This window comes from Carassius auratus, chromosome 5, assembly GCF_003368295.1.
Source record: "Carassius auratus strain Wakin chromosome 5, ASM336829v1, whole genome shotgun sequence".
Lineage (NCBI taxonomy): Eukaryota > Metazoa > Chordata > Actinopteri > Cypriniformes > Cyprinidae > Carassius > Carassius auratus.
In genome coordinates, this window is record NC_039247.1 from 18,316,872 (window position 1) to 18,334,889 (window position 18,018).

Sequence of the window (18,018 nt, forward strand, 5' to 3'; positions counted from 1 at the left end):
CCCTTGCAACAAATAGGAAAAAAATATAAAATTTATAATACTATAATATAATATATAATTATATAATAACCAGAGCATCTGTTTTGAACAAATATTAATGCGTTTACATAAAAAAAATGTACTCCAGTTTTCTGTGAAACTAAAAACAATTGGCATATCATTAATTGACAGTCAATATATGAAGTGAAGTTTTCATTTCAAAGACAACTTATAAGAAAAATTGAGCTATCCATCCATCCATCCCATACAATATTAATGGTTGTTTATTAATAAATCATTGACGTTAAGCTTATCACTGGCCTACAGTCCATTCTACAAATGCTCTGTGTCTATTGTGTCTATTCTGACCACCCTACTATTAAGGAGAGAAACAGAGTCAAATTTGATCACCCCTTAAACCCTACAGAACAGCATCGATGGGCGATATCATAACTGTCACACAATGCATATACCTGAAAGATGTCCCTACTATACCAAATGACCCATTCAAACAAATGCCCACTGACATAAAGACAAATACTCAGCATTAAAATCTCATCCTGACTGAAAAGTCCGGAAACCTGACACCTTGATTGCAGCAGAAGCAAATGAAACTGACAAGCCCTCTTTGTATTTCTGAGATCTCCATCATGTTTTCTCTGTCAAGCTGGAACAGAGACAGATCCATAAATAACTAAGAGAGAGGCGTGACAAACATTCCATCTCTTTGTGTTGGCGGAAAGATCTGGTGTTAAAGGAGTGAGCCAACTTTCAGTAAAGCAAACTATGTTGTAAATGCTCATGACCTTTCAAATACAGATGAGCATATTTGCTAAGCACAGTTTCCTGCGGCTGGAACACTGCTGTTTCTGAAAGTGAAAAGACACAGAGGAGGACGACAGAGAGAGAGGGCGATTAGCGCGGGGAACACAAATCCACTTAATATTTACTTTCTGTCTGTATGTCTTCACAGCACCTCGCTGAAAGTGAGCGGGTTTACGAGAAACGTAATTTAGATGTTTAAATATTGTTTTTGGCTGGCCAATGGGCCACGTCGTCTGTCATGTTCTCATGCTGACAAATCTCTTTGCATGCACTCCCAGACAGAGAAAGAAACGGGGATGCAAGAACAAACAGGATTTGATATCTGGGAGAAATGGCAGATCGACGTGTACACAAAAGAGAACAATGACACGGCCAGGTAACATAATAGTGGTCGGGCTATGTGATCATGTAAGTCTGAGCAAACAAGTGCATATTTATATGGATGAAGAGTGCTAGCTGTGCGTGTGGCGGTCACAACATGCCTGCTGGGAGAAAGAGGTAACAGAAGGGAGGCCATTCGCATTCCCACAAGCCTGCTCTCTGATTTCAGTTACACTAGTGGAACTCTAGCCCGTCTGTGCCCCCGGGCCACAGGCGCACAGGTGTTTGCTGCATGCACCTGTGCACTAGTGCATGTGGAGGGGCTGTCAAAACCGCCCGATGAGCGCTGACCTGGGATCAGCCGGAGCACACCTGTGCCATTCAAACCCAAGCTTGTTGTCATGGACCTGGACAGCGGCATCCGCAACAAACATCTCAGAAGCGGCGTACATTATAATGTGGTGCACCAGACAAAAGACTAAGACCCGATGAAAGGTTAAGAGGCCGTGTCGGGGCTTTGAGGAAAGGAAAAGAGACAGTTGAGACAGAGTTCAACTGAAGTCTACGGTGGCTTTGCACCATTCTGTACAGAGAGCAGATTTGCCGCACATGCTTGCCTGAGCAATTACCAAAGCCAATCTGAGCAACACATGGGAACATGGAGCAGCTCCTGAGTGCTGTGAAGGAAGGAGACCAGCCGTACATTGATTACACTCTTAATGGATGACCATCAATGTAAAGAGTGTGCAAGGTTACAATTAGGTTCCCCTTATCTACAGTAATTAGAAACTCCTGCATTCAGAAGATTCTTCAGGTTGAGATAGGCTGAGAACTTGGCAGCATGCAACGCCCATACCTGAGAGTTCAACACCACCCAGATCATCCCTGGCAATCTCAAGTTGTAATGTAGCCCATCCTGTCCTATCTGGCTGCTCTATTGTCCTGACCTCGACCTGTGAACGTTGGCACAACCCCGAAGGTTGGGGATAAAAAAGGCCCAAGTGCAAGGAACAGAAACATAGTCTGCATTAGTCAGCTAATCCCATTAAATCTGTGGCCCTGCCAAGAGCCAGGGTCAGCCAGTGTGCCACGTCACTCACAGGCACCTTTGGCACCGCCTGTGACCCTGGACTACTGTCCCGGAGATCAGGGCGGGGAGTCGCCTGTTTTCTAGGTCCAGATGGAATTAGGCAAAAGCTGGGATTCATGGATGCACCTGCTGGCCAATCACTCGGATCGCTGGAGGCTTTTTGGAAATGAGTGTGGTTGTGGACGAGATTTAGCCACATAACTAAGCCGTTTGCACCCGCTCTGTGCAGCGGGAATTGGTTTATTGTGTTTACAGTGGATTACAGCTGCACACTGACAGTTGAAAGGCACTTGTGATCTGTGTGGTCATCTGTAGAGTGAAGTGTCACAAAGAATCAAAATGCTTTACGGTAATGTCAACATGAAACAGTTCAAATCCATTTACATTTTTGTAATCTGATGTATTTACTTGGTGAAGTAGGATATTGAATGAGAACATGTTAAAGTGTACAGGACATGCTGCTCGAACATATTTTGCTTTCATAATATGATGGAAAGGAAGGGCATGACTATTTTATTCACCAAGAATTGAGATAATTATAAAAAAAAAGTGGGCCTTAACATACTAGTTTGGAAAGGCCAGTTAAGAAGAACTTGTGATTTCAACTGAGAAGGAAATCAGTTGGAGAATAAGAGTAAATTATGAGTGAATTTTGATAAAAATAACAAACATACACTGTGTAAAAATCTGTAAAAATAGGGCACAATTGATTTTTCTGTATTGATTTTTTTCACAGAAGCTTTACCTGTATTTTGAATGATGCACTGCAGTGTCGTTTGTTTAGGTTTAAAGAAAATATCCTGTATGGAATACTACTAGGTTCCAATTTTTTATTTATTTATTTTTTCTTAAAGTGTAAGATTTAAGCTATACTTGTTAGGTGAGTTCCACAACTTGGCCAAAAATGTATCAATTTGATTCTAAAATGTAATAATAACAATCAATAGTGTTATTACTAAATACAAATATATTACTACTATAAAATAAAAAGGTATTGAAGACAAATGTAATAATTATACTTTTATTTGTAACAACAACACTAGTATTTAAACTAAATTGGCAATCTAGACACACTTTCTGCAGCAAAGACAGGCATAAGCACTCTCACAAACAGACAAGACAAAAACATTTTTACACTGACCCTAAAATGGCATCACTTTCCACTGAGTCATTTCACCACCACTGTGAGTTCAGCAAAGCTAATTGGGTTACGTGTTATCGATGCAGAGCAAAGCATCCATCCTGCTTAACTTGACCTCTGCTCAGACACTTTACCCCACATCTCTGCTGTCCCTACAGTGTGACTTAAGGACAGGATATCTCCTCTGCCATGAATACAGTACCTGATGTGACAAGTCAACCATGATGACTAATTGCATTAGTGATGCAGGTAACATATACTCCAGTGCAAGGGGTCCCTCTATCAGATGGTCCATGGCCTAAATTGCCCCTTAGCCAGAGACAGCTCAACACCAGGCAACTAGAACCTCACTTTATGCTAAACAATCCTTTATTAGCCCGAACACAGCTTGGTGGCACCAGTGCATTGTTGAGCGGATGAAGTTAGTGCACGATGTTCTGCTACATTAACATCTCCAGCTACAAGGCTGGTGAGACAGAGAATTTAATTTGAAAAGTGCTAATGCTCCTGCTCTGTTCGCAAACTCATTTACAGCCATTAACATCGACTAAGCTGACTTAGCACGAAGCTCTAATTGTTGTAACATTTAAAGCTAGGTAAAAGATGGACTTTCTGCATGATGGCAAGCATGATTAACTTGACAAAGTTAGCTTTCACCATTTAACATCTGTACTAAAAAAGGGTCTAGTTTGGCTTGTTTCTGAATCTTAGCTACCACTGAGGTAACGTTCTTCTAGGAAGCACTGTGGGTCAGTCCTGGTTTTCAGGGCGAAAGAGCAGACATGACCTTCACAACTTTTTTCGTTCCTTGATCACATTGATAGTACAACCAGAGCACAAGAGATAAAGCTCTCAGCTTCATTATTTATAGAATGATCTCATGATAGTCCTTGCCTTCAAGTGCTGCAGTATTTGTATCATTGATTAACAATAGTATACATTCAGGATTTGTCCTGCTGAAAGTATTAATTCATTTCAAACACTATCAGAAAAAAAAAGGTACAAAAGTTGTCACTGGGGTGGTATCTTTTCAAAAAGCACACCATTTTACCTAAAGAGTCCATATTGGTACCTTATTAGTACCTAAAGCATACATATTAGTAACTTTTGAAAAGGTACTCCCCCAGTGACAGCATTTGTACCATTTTTTCTGAGAGTGAATGGTAAAAACAATAACTAATGCTTAACTTGACATCTCTCAGGCTCAACCAGTGAGTCCAAAAAAAAGTCACTCTTTTTGCAATACACACAATTACAAAATTACAACAGCTTTAAATATTAAATTGCACAATGTGTTCAGTAAGATCTGAAAAATACAACATGCTTATCTGAAATCCCTCATATAAAATGTCCCTGTGCACCATTAAATCAGTAACAAACTTTCTATGTAGTGAGGCAAATGTTTTGCTTTAAATAAGTCATATGGGGAGAGAGGCAGGGAGAATAATTCACTTTCGTCGATAGTTCACATGCCAGCCAGCTTGTTGCTTTGGCAGAGCAGATGAAGATATCAAAGAGGGGGGAGAGAGTAAGCCCTGCATGCTGAGGAGGCCTGGAAACTGGCGAGCAAAAGAGAGAGAGAGAGAGAGAGAGAGAGAGAGAGAGAGAATCAAAAGTTAAACTCAGGGCACTTCCCACAAACATGACCGGCACCCAGCAGAGTTTAAAATTCTGCTCAGCTTCCGCTATGGGGACTTTCCTCCTCTTTCTTTTCCTTGCTCACTCTGACGTTTCACCATAACAAAGGCGCTTCTTGGAAGATTTGTTGCAAAGTGATCAATTTTTAAATCCGCTCAGTTTTCCATGTTTTCCAACACCGCCAGGGGTGTAAAAGAGACTGAACTCTTTCTCTGCACAACACACAGAGAAAGGTACAGGAAGATAATCAACACCTATGTTAAATGTTTTTTAAATGTTAACTGATTGGAAAAAATCAATTCTGCTGCCAGTTCTACGTACGTCAGGAAAGCCTAAACATGCAGATGGCATCGACCAGCCTCCCTCTCAGCTCAGGTGGTGTAAAAAAAAAAGGGGGCACACTAGTAAATCCAAGCTCCCTCGTGCTGCTGATTTGCAGGTTCCTGTCATGCTGTTTTTCCTCTCTCCCACTTTTTCCAGGAGAGGCGGATGATTGTGGAAAGTCGATTTCCTGTGCGGCGGTGCTTGTCGTAATTGTGCCGCGAGGTGGCTTGGTTCGCCCACGGTGACATAGTCGGTGAAAACGAGCAGAAAATCTAACTGTTCCATATCAAGGAATATTTTTACTCTGGCTAATGTGACTTAAATACCTTGTTCCACAGTCGAGTGGGCTGGCACCTGCTGCATGGAAACTGGCCAATTATTGCGCAGTCGCTCCAATTTTCTGATTCAATTAGCATGCTTCAGAGCTTTGCCGTCTAATTGCAAACTACTTCACAGTTACCTCTCTGATTAATCGCTGCCCATCTGCAAGCGATCAGAAACCTTGGTGGAACAAATTCGGGGGTTTGAGAATGCTGGGACCCTGGCAAATCGAAGCCCACGTGGCTGCAGGTTCGACCCTGTGCTCTGCTGGGCGCTGCAAAAGAGCAAGCTGACAGTGGTAACAAATCAATGCGCTGTCACCTCGAAATCTGCTTAATACACTAGAAGGTTTCTTAAATCAAAGCAGCCTTTCAAGCGCTGGGCAAGTGTGACAAAAAGTCATACTAAACAAATGATCAGTCACCCGTAAACTTTGATTTATGCGCTTAAATGTACTCCAAGCAGGTATGACTGAGGAAATGAGGCAATATGAAATACATAGTTTTCAATTTTCTTCAAAACAATCCATGGGGGAATGCCATGGGTGGTGTTATTCATCTCCAAACAACCTCTAGAGCAACGGAAGGCATTTATAACAACCCCAGGCTCTGATAATGTATGAAGACCAGAGGCTATTGACCCTCACACGCAGCGGGTTACGCTGTCAAATTGGTGGCGCTATGCCCACCCTGACCCACTACTCTCTCTCTCTGTGCACTAATGTATACCTATTGGCATTCCCAAGGACAAGAACACTGGGGTGTTTACACAGTTTTTACACCATGTTACATCATTACTACCATTGAGGTATCTGCCCTGACCGAAAAGGCTTGCCACCCAGTCTTGCCCTCTGTGAGCAAAAGAACTTATGGCTGCCTTCTGCCTCACAAAGACGTTTATTTTCATTTTACTAAAGTCCTTTTAACCATAATGAAAAAATATAGAGGAAACAACAGTAAGCATATTGCAAATTGTTGCCAGTGCTCTGAAAATGATGTATAAGGTGGTGGCTGAGGGAGACCATAATTCCAATATGTCAGGACTCTGATTCGGCCATAATTTGCATGGTTATAATAGCTTATTGACTGGCTCAAGGTTGAGGGAGACCACGGTAGCCAGCAGTAATGACTACGCTGCATGAGTTTATTTCAAGCTGCCGGGGTTCACTCACCCGAGCCCTTTTGTCAATATGCAATTTTGATTCTTCTCTGCCCCTCGGAGAGTCTAGGCTAACAGCAACCTCTGCCGTTCCCTGCCAAAACCCCTTAAACGATTCCTGTATCATACAAACATTTCCCATAGAAATCAATACAAGTTTATTAACCCTTAAAAAAATCTACAAATCCCAATGCTAGATTTATTGATCAGGCCAATTGGTTTTCATATTTGTCTCCTACTTAATATGGAGTTCTTGGTATTTCTTAATATGGAGTTCTTGGTACTGTACATTCATAGTGTCAAACAGCTCTAATGCATGAAAACTAAAGCAGACATAAAGACACATCTAACAGACATCTCAGTGATGTCTGACGCAGTTAAAACAACCAACAATCTTTACAAATGACAATTTTATTCTATGCAGGCAAATCGTCCTCAAGTAACAGATACAAAAAAACCTATAAACGTTTATCTACATACCTATACGTATTACTTGAAAACCTGTCAATTAAAATATTATATTTTATATAATAATATAATGAGACAGAAAATATAATTGTATTGAAAATGCAATTATTAAATTATATGCTACTCTAAATCACATGTATTCATTTATTTAAAACATGTATTTTCTTGAGTGTAAGTGAATGAATGCCTGTATATAAAATCCTGTCAGTGAAGGTGCCTCATTACACAACTTTAAAAATACAACTGTCTTTTTAGATGTTAGTTGTTTGTTTGTTTGTTCTTGCCTGTGTAACAGATCAGCAGAAACAACACCAGCAAGGTTCTCTCTCTCTATCTGTTTGTTTTTCTGGGTGAATTGGGTTATGTTGGTAAACAAACAGCAGAGCTACCTGTGTGGAGCTCGTCCCGCTGCTGGACTAATGCTTTAATGATGAAGAGCAGCTCAGACCTCTCTTACCTTTCACAGACCATCACTTAGTAGGGCCTACTTACACATGTACACATATATATATATATACATACATACATACATACACACACATACATAAAAAAACACACAAGAACACACAACTTATGGGTGCTTCTTAATTTAAGAAATCTTATGACCCAAGGGTTAAAAAATAGCATTAAAAACATTTGTTTTGTTTTTTTGCACTGACAAAAACTTTTTTTTAATCAATTTAGTTATAAGCCTTTATTCCTAAACAGTGAACATTTATTATAAAATATTACATTTTGCTAAATGTGATAATTAGTGAAATATTTACTTTCAAATTTAATGTTGTAAAAATGATTCATATCAAATTTTAGACACTGCTCAGGCATAATTTATAAAAACTAACAATTTATTTTTATCAAAGGTTAGTGCGCATTATTACCAAGACTAATTAATATTGAGGAGCTTGAGATCAAATATGAAAAATGTCAAGACAAAACACAAAACAAGGTCAATATTTTAACTGAATATTTTATTAGAATTACTTTTTTTAATTATTGTGGAGTCATTTCCAGTAAAGCTTTTTTTTTTTTTTTTTTTTTTTTTTTTTTAAGCTATGCAAAACTTTTAATAAAATGAGAAAAAAAGCAAATTTTGTTCCAAGGATATTTAAAATATAACTTCCATTTACTTAAAAATAAATTAAATTAGTAATGATAATAGTAATAATTTAGGAAATCATCACATACTCCCACTGTTTGACATGGTTAGCAGAAGAAAATAAACAAGTTCACATAGAGAAAATTACTAACAATTGAAGTACCATCCATATACAGTCACAAACTAATACATCAGCAGATCGACACCACATGCACATATGTACCCCAAGGAATTGTAGTTTTTATCAACAAAACCATAGCCTACAGTAAGATGTGTAGCAAGTTAAGATAAGCTAGCTAACGGCTGTGGTTGCACCCATCAAGAGAGATGAGACTGATCAATTCCAGATGGGAAGTGGTTAAAAAAAAATATCTGACCTTTGACTATCGAGCAAAACAATTCACATTATCAGTGCAGAGGCCTGACCTTAGACTTCTTTAAATGGGGGAGTATTGATTGTCTGTGCACAACAGACAAACACCTCACGCAGCATGTCTGGGACAGTTCACTCAGTGCACAGACAAGGTGAGCAATTAAACACACACACACACCTGAGGAAAGCTTACTGCATGAGCCAGCAAACAAACTCAACACAGTGAATCAATTACTGCATGAAAGGAGCACTTCTTTTGCATGTGTATCGTCCAGATCATTTTGGGTCCGATACCAAGTGCTATTAAGGCAAATACCAATAACTCTATTAAGTGAATTGATAAAATCAGTAATTGCAGCCATATAACTTTATACTATATATATATATATATATATATATATATATATATATATATATATATATATAAACAATCCTTAAATAAATTAAACATTTAATAAGCCAAAATCTCACATTAATAGACTTGTTTTTGTTTATTAACAATTACAGAAGACACAAAATATCCAGGTCTACAATTTAAGGTTTATTTAAATTATACTTGGATTGCACGGTTTTAACATAAGCAAACTAACAAACTTAATGTGATGCATATTTGTCAGTCATGCATAAATGAAACGGGTAAGATTTCTGTAATGATACTAATAAATAGAGCCTGTTTTAATTTATATATCTATCATCAGTAAATGCACTTAGCTTCAAACTCAAACATTTTAACTAAGTGAATATTGCGTGTGCAACAGACATGAGTATTTGAGTAGAAAAATCTTAAGTGTGTGTTTTTTTTTAACCCCTTTTATTTATTTAAGCATTTCCATTTTAATTTATGTATGACTGACTAGTGTGTGTCTTTAATTGATTGAATTTTTTTTTTTTTTACAATATTTCTACCATCGTTTACAAACTAATTTAAGTAAACTTCACAAGACATTTTATTGCAATATTTTATTTGAAATGCTTCTTTACCATTATTTATTGTGTCTTTGACTGCTTGTGTTTTTCAAACTTTCTGTGTGTTGAGACAAGCGGATGCAGGAAGTTATTTGCTTACATGGGTTTGTTTTTAACTTATTATTATGCATTAATTTTTCATTCTCAATGCAACCAATATCAGTATATATCTGCTCATCAATAAATCCTGGGTATATTACAATGTTGTTATTATGGTATATTGTGCAACACTAATTATTATTATTATTTGTATTATTTTTTTTGCATGGTGAATAGGATTACAGTTATTGTTATTAAAATAACACACATTACCTAGTATTAGCTACCACACCACTGAAAAAATATATAATTATATATAGAATTGAATCACAAATCTTATTAAAACTAGTCATATTTCGTAATAAATTTAAGTATACAGTACTGTGCAAAAGTCTTAGGCTATTAACATTTTCACCAACAAAACAAATGGTTTTAAGTCCGTTATTTCTATCTTTTGCTTTAGTGTGCCAGCAGGAAATATAAGTTTACATTTCCAAACTTTCCTTTTGCCATTAATTGTAATAATCCACAAGGAGTCTGCAACAGCTAGTGCATGTTTACCAAAGTAAATTTGCAAGGGTATGGACATTATTAAGCTGTCAAGAACTCAATCTTCAGTATACATACACAAATATACGAACTGTATGTCAGAAAACATAATAAATGGTACTTTCTTATAAAAAAAAATTAATAAAAAAAGGCTTTCATTAAGATATAATATAGATTAATAGATCAGAATACTATAGGTCTCCTGATGCACAGGTCAAAAGCTTCCTAGTGCTGATTTGCAAGTCAACTGATATCAATAAGAGGCACAACAGTGGTTCATCTGAGCAAAGCTCTTCTCTAAGTTCCCAAAATGCCTTAAGATAGATGACCTTTTGCACTGACCTCCTAAGTATATAGATATGCGTATATGAATTCAGATCAACGCAGAATCAATAATGATACATTTGTTAAAATAAAATAAAAAACAATTAAATATGAGAATAATGTGTCATTTTGTACATCAACAAATAACAAATAAAAATAAATTCCTCCCACCCTAATGTAATGCAATTAAACTAATATAAATTAGGAATACTTATTAGAGACTAGACAAGATGATATGCGAGAAAATAGTGATCCACAAATATGAGAACATGAGAAATTTGATTACCGGTTTCTTAAATCAAAAATACAATTTGCAGGTGAGAAAATAGGTGACACTATTTAAATTCAATAGTGATTTTGAACTCCCCTTCCTTCTATAACAATGTTTTTCTAATAAACCTGCTGAGAATGCATAGTTTCTGTCTTGTTCTCAAGTTTATTTTGCCTGCTGTCTCTATACTTGACAAATTAATTCCGTAATGAAGTGTTGTAAAGTTATTTCAGGAGGGGGAGGGAAAGCCAACAAAAAGGAAAGATAAAAAGAAAGAGATAGAGAAAAGATTATCAAAGATAATCATAGGAATGAGGTAGGAGTGGCCCTGGGCCATGGGGTCAGTCTAAAGCTGAGCTTGTTCAGCCTGCCGCAGGCACTGAGCTGGAACTAAGTAAAGCCAAGCGACCGTGGGCAAGGAAGCAAGCCAGAGTGCGGGATTCTGCAGGAGGCCGTGCTGAGCCCCCTCTCTTTCTCTCTACCGCACTCTAACATTTTTATTAACACACTGGTAGAAAATACGGGTGAGCCATAGAAAGAAAGAGGGAGAGATGGCAATCCCAAAAAAAAAAAAAAAAAAAAAAAAAAACAATCCAGACTGTGTGGGTGGAAAGAAAAGCGACTCCTATTTGTGATTGGAGAACTTTGGCAGTTATGTTACTGCATATATTACACACATTTTAGTAGAAACACTCCAAAAGAGAGGGGGTTAAATAGAGACACAATGAGGCGGAGAGGCACCATTCTGAAATGATGACTGAGAGACAAAGGAGGGCTGTCAGGCCGGCCAGACAGCTGTGAGCTGGGTGTCAAACTGCCTCCCCAGACCACCATCTGCTGACACCACCAGATGACACAGAAAATAGGATTACAGTAGCAAGGCATAAAAGAAGATGATGACCTAAACTCTGTAATATCATTTTCCAGAAAAAAAAAAAGACAACACAGGCATGGATAAAGATGGATGAGGTGAATGAGGTCAGTCAAAGAAACACTGTTATGCTGCAAAGAAATTCCACACGGAAGAGGAGATCAGAGTTTAATTTGGGATTAAACGTAAGAGATCTAGTGGGAGGCCCTAACCCATGCCACCGGACTCAATTTTATGTAAGCATCTGACAGCTTTGTAACACCGGCAAAGCAGAAGATGATCTAATGTAGATTATCTTCAGGGTGTTGTGTCACTGACCTTTGAACATTTGTTTGAGGAGAAAAACAATCGCTTAACCACACCCAGTTTTGAGGAACACTAAGTCAAGTGTTACAAGTATTAAAAAGTATTGGGTTACAGCAAAAAACAAATAATAATAATAATAATAATAATAATATTAATAATAATAAATATTTATATTGTTATACAAAAATAAAATAATAATAATAATAATAATAATAATAATAATAATAATAATAATAATAATAATAATAAAATCATTAAAACAGAACCAGAATAAAACAGAATAAAGACAATGAAAGTGTGAAGAAGCCTGACATTGCAAGGCAGGGTACAGGTTGTTTCTTCAAATGTATTAGTCAGTAAATAAATTAAACTGCTTGAAAAAGTAACCCGTTAACTTGATAAAATCATACTGGGTTTAAAATCAACATTTGCTGACAAACAAATGTGGGTAAAATTTGGCTTTGGCAGCTTGGCTTAGCTGACCTGAAACCTTTCTAGGAATTGCAAATGCTCAGTCGAAGTGTGCATTTTGAATCAGGGTAGTAAAATCAAAGAAAGAGAAAATTCTAATGACACGACAAGAGTAATTCTTTTTTGAAAATATCCAAGAAGGTCCAAGGCCTTTTCTTAAAACATATTTCTGGAATTAGGACTCCTTATCAACAATAAGAGCAACAAAATCATGTTCCCAAAATATATGAGATCTCAGGTTTTTCGCAGAAGGAACAAACAAAAAAATTGGATGCGGCTTGTAATTGTATCCACTTCAGGATTTATATATATATATATATATATATATATATATATATATATATATATATATGTATTTTTTTTTTTTTTTTTTTATAAAAATCACATCAGAGATCATACGAAAGTCACATATTATTGTGAACTTTAAAGCCGGACATGTTTCACTGTTTTGTTATTGCGAGAGCTAACTACTGCTAACTCTCAGATAGCTTTCAGGGCTCATCAACTTCTTTGAGTGAAAATATAATGACAAAGTCTGAATGAACATGGGGCTGCTCGGGAGCCATTCTTACTAAACAGAGCCTCAGAGCTGTATCATTCCATTTGTGTCCCCAAGCTGCTGGTGTGTAAAGGGTGAGGAACAGCCCAACACTGGCTAATACACACCCCTGGAAGGACCCACCCTGCCCCGAGGCTGCTGTCGGTTTCTAGCAGGAGCCCAGTAGACATGTGACCAGGAACGACACCTCATGGCCAAAGGTTATTTCGGATCTCTGCAAATCTCCCTAGGCATGGCATCCGATTAAAGGCAAAGGGGAGAGCTTGGCCTCCAACCTTAACCTGTTAAGACCCTTGAAGTATTTTTTCTGACCTAGACTTGACTCCCTCATCTGTGATGTAAGCTATACTAATAAACCAATGACAGCAGCCCTGCACAATTTACGATGTTTCAGGGGCATTTTAAGCAGAGACTGGCGCCAGACTGATTCTTAAACTGTATTTGATGAAGCCATTGTTTCCTTTAGTGATGTGCAGTATGGACATCATCAGACAAGGATTGTGTCCACTGCATTAAGGAGGGGAGAAAAAGACCAGCAAAGTCTGATTAAACACCACAGTGGTTTTGGAATTTAGGCTTTCCAGATTAGAGATTCCATCCTCAAATGAAACAACAGGGCTCTTATATAAGAAGCATTCATTTCAGCTATTATTTCAAGGGATCGCTCACAAAAGAAGAGATTTTGAAGAACTTTTTTGTCCATAAAATTGTGTCTAAAACACCCCATTGACTTTTATTATACACTCTTAAAAATAAAAGTTCCTCATTGGCATCTACGGTGGACGGGGCCTTAGTGTAAAGAACATTTTAATAATCTAAAGAACCCTTTCCCGCAGAAAAAGATTCTTTGTGGAAGGGAAAGGTTCCATGGATGTTAAAGGTCCTCCATGGAACCTTTCCCTTCCACAAATAATCTTTTTCTGCGGGAAAGGGTTCTTTAAATTATTAAAATGTTCTTTACACTAAGGCCCCGTCCACACGGAGACGCGTTTCTGTGAATACGCACAATTTTTTTATCGGATAGGCGTTTCATCCACACGGATCCGGCGTTTTCGCAAGGTGAAACCGCTATTTTCTGAAACCGGGTCCCAGAGTGGATAAATTTGAAAACGCCGTCTTTGCGTTTTCGTCTGGACGGCTAATCCGTATATTTTCTGAAAAGATGACATCATCAGCCCACGTCTCCCCCCTAGTCAGACACCTCTACGTCACGTAACAGCAACAAAAACATGAACAAACACTGAACAATTGTCTTTTTATTAACTAACATTAACACCGATTAATAAATGTATTGTTCCATGTTCGTTTGTGTACCACGCGCAAGGTTTATGAGCATAGTCCAAGTCTTCTTCTCTGTTTTTAGTGTATCTCTGTGGCAGAATTACAGTGCCACATACTGGTCTGGCATGTATACTACATCATTTTGCAGCTTCGTGTGGACGCGGATATTTCTTGAGACGAGGAAAAAAAAGATTGAATTGGGGTAAGCTCCGTCTCCGTGTGGACGGGGCCTAAGAAAAAATGGTTCTTTGAGAATGGTGAGTGCTTGTGCATGAAGGGATGGACAGCAAACCCCCTGCTGATTAGATAAGTCCTAAACCCACTCAAACACAAGCAGCGAAGGCCATGTTTTCCACTCGCTCTCTGTTTGACTCTCAGAGGGAGGGGTGATAAGGTGGGCCATTTGGGGGTCATTGCGATTAGACAGCTAGGGAGAGCACATTCCTGCCAACTCCACACAGGACAGAGAGGCTTTAACACATCACACTCTGACAGGTGTGTTACCGTGAGCCTCTTCTACCTGCAGATATAAAGCCATGAAATATATTAAAAAGATGCTTCAAGTATTCGCGAATGGCTACTTTGAAGCTAACCGGGACAGAGTTTAACTCAACCTTCTCGTGGACCCTCTTATCACAAAAGAGCGAGCGCAAAAACAGACATCATTTGCATTTCACATGTTTCAGCTGAAGCCTCTTCACAATCAAGCTGTGTCGGCGCTTGTCGGAGGGTGCACCAAAGGGCGGCGTCTGAGAGGAGGCACCTGGGGTGGCCTGTAGGGTGTGGGAGGAAGAGAAGACTTGGGATTACGGCTAATAGCATCATGGAGGGATCAGTGCAGCCTATCTCATTACGCCGAGGCACAATGAGCGCCACACTCTCAAAGCAGTTTATAATTATGGCTTTCCAGGCCACAAACAAACCTTGCTTATTACTCTTCTTCTTGAAGCTTTAGCTGTAGGAAATCAGCTGCTAATTGCGATATTTCCCTAATACTCAATGCACATGGGTGTCACGGGCTGTTTGCGTCTCGTCCCACTGACGCTTAATAAAGTTTTTATCTGTCAAGCCGAAGAGTGGGAGACGAGCCAAGGTCACCGCTGCGCTCTACAGCTTGCTGAAGAAAAGGGGGGAAAACATTCAGCATTGTTTACCTAATTATATAAATAATTTCTCAAGAGCTCAAGGACATTCAAGGATGTTTCTTCTCTAATCATCATGTGCAATTATGTACATTCTTAATATATTCTCATTGCATTCTTGCTATTTTTTTCCCCTCACCCGCTGTTTTCTATAACAATTATATTAAATGTGCATTTCATTAAATTCAAATTTTATAAAAAGTTCACACAGATGGTGGGGGAGATGGGGCTGCTGCATGCCACCATTGCACACACATCAAAACATACATTGCAATTTAACTAGATGCACTAAATGTTATCTCTACAAAAAAATAATTAGATAACACCACAACATAACACAGGATGACACATCAGGTCCTAATTAATTGATTTGTGTTCTCAAACAGAGTATTTTATTATGTGCATTACTGCTGCTTTGATAGTAATTATCATGACTCCTGCAGTTCCCATAACCCTCGGCAGAAGCAGAGGCTCCTCGCCCTCCCTTATCAAAAGCTGTCAAAGCAAAGCGCCCCATTAGTCTCCAAATGTAATAAATTGGTTGCATGAAACACACTCATAGCACATCTCTTCTGAGGAAAAAGGGGGAGAGCTGTTGCAAGAGGATGTGAAAGGGAAAAAAAATGGAAATAATAAGTCTAATATCCTCAGATGGGGCCCCTGTCAGAAAGGAGTGAGTAGATGTTGACAGTTGTGTTGCGCGGCATGGCAGGGGCTCGTCAGTGAGCCATTTATTTGTGCTGATGGACTGATAGGAGCAGACTGCTGCTGATAATAAAGAGTCCTCACACACTGTATTCTGTGCATCTGAGCGCTAACAAACCCACTGCGGATCAACGAATTTGTCAATGTTAAACTTTGTGCTGGGAGAGCTCAAAGATGGCTGGGCAAGATGTTCACTTCGACATAATGCTGTATTCAGTTTTTAAAGGGTTGGTAAAAAAATAAATTAACAAAACAAAACACAAGATAACTCTGATGCAATGACTAGAAAGAATAAACAAGCATCTAAAAAAATATTCAAACTATCTTGTTGCTATTCTAAAAACTGTAAAAGCAAGTTTTTTTTAAGGAATCAGGTAATTAAGTTGACAAACTTACTGTAGTCTTTATGATTTGCTTGGTCAAATCAACTCACTGACTAATTTAACTGCTATGGTTGCTAAGTTAAAGTCATCTTGAAACAGAAGTAGCAATATACATTTTCTTCCATATTATCCAAGTAAAACATATTACTGAAAAAAAAAAAAAAAAATAAAGATATGGGGACTAGGCTCTGTCAGTCGGTTGGATGGAAGCAGTTCTGAACGTAAGATTGCAGTTTTTTCTGTCATTTTATTGGAAGATCAAGCTATTGTATACACTAACAATTTTGATTAAAGCAAACAAAGTCAAGAAATGTTTAATGAAACATATGCACAGATGAATCCTTCACAATAAGATCAATAGTATGCATTAAGAAAATAGTGTGAATTTTACTACTGAGTACTTCAGAGGGGAAAGTTTTCATTAAATAATTAAAATTTTGGTAAGATTTTTTACACAAAGATATTGTATGGCTTCAGAAAACTACAGTGCCAATCCAACTATGGTGCTACTACATACTCTTTGAAGCTTAAAAACTGTAGCTCAAACTGTGTGGAAAAGGACGACAAGTACATTATTCAAAATATCTACTTTTGCGTCCTCCACAAGAAACACAGCCATACATGGGATGACACATTTTTTCCTCCATTTCACTTGCCCATGTGTTCCCATGGGATTGTTTGTTTTCACATGTAACAGGTTCAATGTCGGAAAGAGAAACTCTTAATCCATTCCCTCAAGCCATAGCTTGCGAGTAGCTAGCAGCAAATCCTTAGGAAAACCATAGGAAACAATCTGATCATCATGTCTTATCCTGATTAAACCCCCACAAGTTCATTGAAGGGGCACAGGGTTGCCCCGTTTTTTAGCAAAAATCTTTGCATTTCAAAGCAAATTAAATCTAAGACCAGGAACCTGATATTCTTTTGAAATGCAGCATTTGGACATCACAAACCTAATGCTAGAGAGCAAAACCAATGATGGTACATGTTTGCAGACCATCTGTAAGGTTAAGGGTACAGGTTTAATCCTCTGCTTTAGCTATAGGATGCACCATATGGCTCAATGAGATCCATGACCCTAGCTCTTAATCTGTTGCTGGCCTCTGTCTAACTGTGTGATAAAGCATGGTATTCAACAGGATGTACACTACATTGTTAAGAAGCTTGGGTTGTACCAGGAAAGACAGGTTTAAACAAAAGTGTTGACGTTTCAACTTATCGTCTCATCAATATGTTTTGTATAGGAGTTATTCACATTAATTTTCTATAAAGCAAAAGATGTGATCATGGGGGTAAAAACAACAACAAAAGAATAAGAAGATCAACAACAACAAATAAAGTGTGATCTTTGTTCTAAAATGAAATGATTTATTATTGCCTCAAGTGCTTAAATGTTTAATGAGCACTAGAAATGAAA

General features: G+C 38.1%; 1 protein-coding gene across 2 annotated transcripts in view; it reads right to left on the reverse strand.

The window, feature by feature from the left end:
- LOC113079301 (protein FAM172A-like) overlaps positions 1–18,018 on the reverse strand; it is a 164,173-nt gene that overhangs the window by 22,168 nt on the left and 123,987 nt on the right. The gene's annotated exons all lie outside the window — the stretch shown is intronic.